This window comes from Gorilla gorilla, chromosome 13 (assembly GCF_029281585.2).
Source record: "Gorilla gorilla gorilla isolate KB3781 chromosome 13, NHGRI_mGorGor1-v2.1_pri, whole genome shotgun sequence".
NCBI lineage: Eukaryota > Metazoa > Chordata > Mammalia > Primates > Hominidae > Gorilla > Gorilla gorilla.
In genome coordinates, this window is record NC_073237.2 from 78,644,135 (window position 1) to 78,646,987 (window position 2,853).

The following is a 2,853-nucleotide window of genomic DNA, read 5'->3' on the forward strand; positions in this document are numbered from 1 at the left end:
GTGGCGGCTGGGCAGAGGCGCTCCTCACTTCCCATACCATGAGGCGGCCGGGCAGAGGTGCTCGTCACTTCCCAGATGGGGTGGAGGCCAGGCAGAGGCGGTGCTCCTCCTCAATTCCCAGATGGTGGGCAGCTGGGCAGAGGCACTCCTCACTTCCCAGACAGGGCAGTGGCCAGGCAGAAGCGCTCCTCACTTCCCAGAGTGTAAGGGGGCTGGGCAGAGGCACTCCTCGCTTCGCAGACTGTGAGGCAGCTGGGCAGAGGCGCTCCTCACTTCCCAGACAGGGCGGCAGCCTGGCAGAGGCACTCCTCACTGCCCAGATGGGGCAGGGCCCGGGCAGAGGCGCTCCTCACTTCCCAGACTGTGAGGCGGCCGGGCAGAGGCGCTCGTCACTTCCCAGACTGGGTGGGGGCCGGGCAGAGGCGCTCCTCACTGCCCAGATGGTGCGGTGGCCAGGCAGAGGCGCTCCTCACTTCCCAGAGTGTAAGGGGGCCGGGCAGAGGCACTCTTCACTTCACAGACAGGACGGTGGCGAGGCAGAGGCGCTCCTTACTTCCCAGACAGGGCGGCGGCTGGGCAGAGGCGCTCCTCACTTCCCATACCGTGAGGCGGCCAGGCAGAGTTGCTCGTCACTTCCCAGATGGGGTGGAGGCCAGGCAGAGGCGGTGCTCCTCCTCAATTCCCAGATGGTGGGCAGCTGGGCAGAGGTGCTCCTCACTTCCCAGACAGGGCAGTGGCCAGGCAGAGGCGCTCCTCACTTCCTAGACAGGGCAATGGCCTGGAAGAGGCACTCCTCACTGCCCAGACGGGGCAGGGCCCGGGCAGAGGCACCTCTCAATTCCCAGACTGTGAGGCAGCCAGGCAGAGGTGCTCGTCACTTCCCAGAGAGGGCGGGGGCCGGGCAGAGGCGCTCCTCACTGCCCAGATGGTGTGGTGGCCAGGCAGAGGTGCTCCTCACTTCCCAGACAGTGGAGCAGCTGGGCAGAGGCGCTCCTCAGTTCCCAGATGGTGGGGCGGCTGGGCAGAGGCACTCCTCACTTCCCAGACGGTGGAGCAGCCGGGCAGAGGCGCTCCTCACTTCCCAGATGGTGCAGGCAGAGATGCTCCTCAGGTCTCAATCTCTTGACCTCCTGATCCTCCCGCCTGAGCCTCCCAAAGTGCTGGATTACAGGTGTGGGCCACCATGCCTGCCCTGCTGTCTCTTCTTTCTCCTCCTAAGTAGCTCTCTTAGTCTCCTGAATTTTGATGTTCTACTTAACATCCTCATGTTCTTACGCATGTTGCCCTGCTGGAGGCGTCCTTCTCTTTGGGAAGCCTGACCCACCAACAGTGCCTCAGAAGATAGAAATGGAAGCTTAGCCGGTGGGGGCCCTTCGTCTCTATTCCACCTCAGTTGCAGGGGAGGGGTTGGTTGCAGCTGCAGCGGTGGCCCCGACAGTTTTGTTTTGCGGGACCTGTGGCCGGCAGCTCTGGGTGGAGAAGACCTACTTGATCCAAGAGCTGCAGGATCCTTGGGCTGCATGTCCTCCCCCACCATCACCATCAGCTGGGCAGGTGGTCTTTACCCAGCACCTTCAAGGCTGCCTTCTCTGGCCACAGGGAGCAGCCCAGAACTGGGGCAGGGAGCACCGTTGGAAGTGGGTCAGTCTTCCCAAAGGGAAGGATGCCTCCAGCAGGGCCGTGTGAACTGGCAACTCCATGGCCCTTGGAGTAGAAACTCACTGCATGCACCTGGGCCTTGTCAGTCTGGTTGTTTTCTGTCAAGCTCTTGAGGTGGACATTTCCCTCCAAGGGCCTGGGATTGTACAAGGAGGAAGTGAGGTTTCCCTGAGTCTCCAGGGGCCTAGAGGTGGAGGCTGCTTCCCCATTGCTACAGGGGCCCCTTTTATTGTCCTCCTGCCCCTGGGTCTCTACCTGATCTTTCACCTCCGTTGCTTCTTTGGGCTCTTTTGCCCTCACCTCCGTCTTCGGGAGCCTGGCTGGGATCACCTGCTCATCTAATGAAGGAAGTCGGAGGTTAAACTTGCCTCTGAGACGAGGGATCCTCACGGGGCTGAGGTGTCCAAATATCCTGGAGTTGCGAGCAGACAGCATGGGTTTCTTCCTTGAGGGGGGGCTCCAGACCACAGGAGGCAGGACTCTCTGTGGGGTGCCCGTGTTCCGAGGGATAAGACACAGCCTCATAGGGGCGCCGTCCCACCTGACTGGAAAATAAGGCCCAAGATGTCACTGACGGTTGAAGAGGAATGGGAAACGGCCCCAGATTCCCGGGGCAGGCACAGGTGCAGGAGCCGCGGGGTGAGCCCGGCCAGCTGGGAAGGCCTCACGGACAAGACAAGCAGGTTGCCGATGGCGTGGCCAGGACCTGCGGTGGGACCAGGAGCAAAATACGCTTAGTGAGTTGCCCATTTTGAGCGAGTTGTGCACAGATGAAACTAAGGGTCAGAAGCGGAGAGGATACTCCTAAGTCACCCACTTCTCTGTGGCCGGGTGCACACTGGGCATCTGGGAGTTTATGACATCACCATGGGGCTGGTGACAGAGCCAGGGTGTGGAGGAGTGCTTAGGAGCCCAGCGAGGGTGCCTACAAGAGGAGTCAAAGGGCAAAGGGTGAGACCCTTCCACGGGTCCCCCTGGACTCTAGCCTCAGGGACGTCCTGCTCCTGGGGGCAGGTGTGTGGCCTTGGATGGGCCTCCCTGTGGGGCTGTTGGGGGTGCAGGACTGATCTGCCAGAGCCCTTCTGCCTGGCGCCTGGCCCAGGTGCTGGCTGGCACCCAGTGGCCCTGTCTTGGCCGGCCATGTCCCCCGGGTTACAGGGCCAGAACCTGGAAGCAGAGTGCAGGACCAGCCAG

At 61.9% G+C, this 2,853-nt stretch overlaps 1 pseudogene; it reads right to left on the bottom strand.

Moving 5' to 3' along the window:
- Nucleotides 1-416: 416 nt before the first annotated feature.
- On the bottom strand, nt 417-2,264 carry LOC115935846 (putative UPF0607 protein ENSP00000381514; annotated as a pseudogene).
- Between the last annotated feature and the right edge of the window lie 589 nt (nt 2,265-2,853).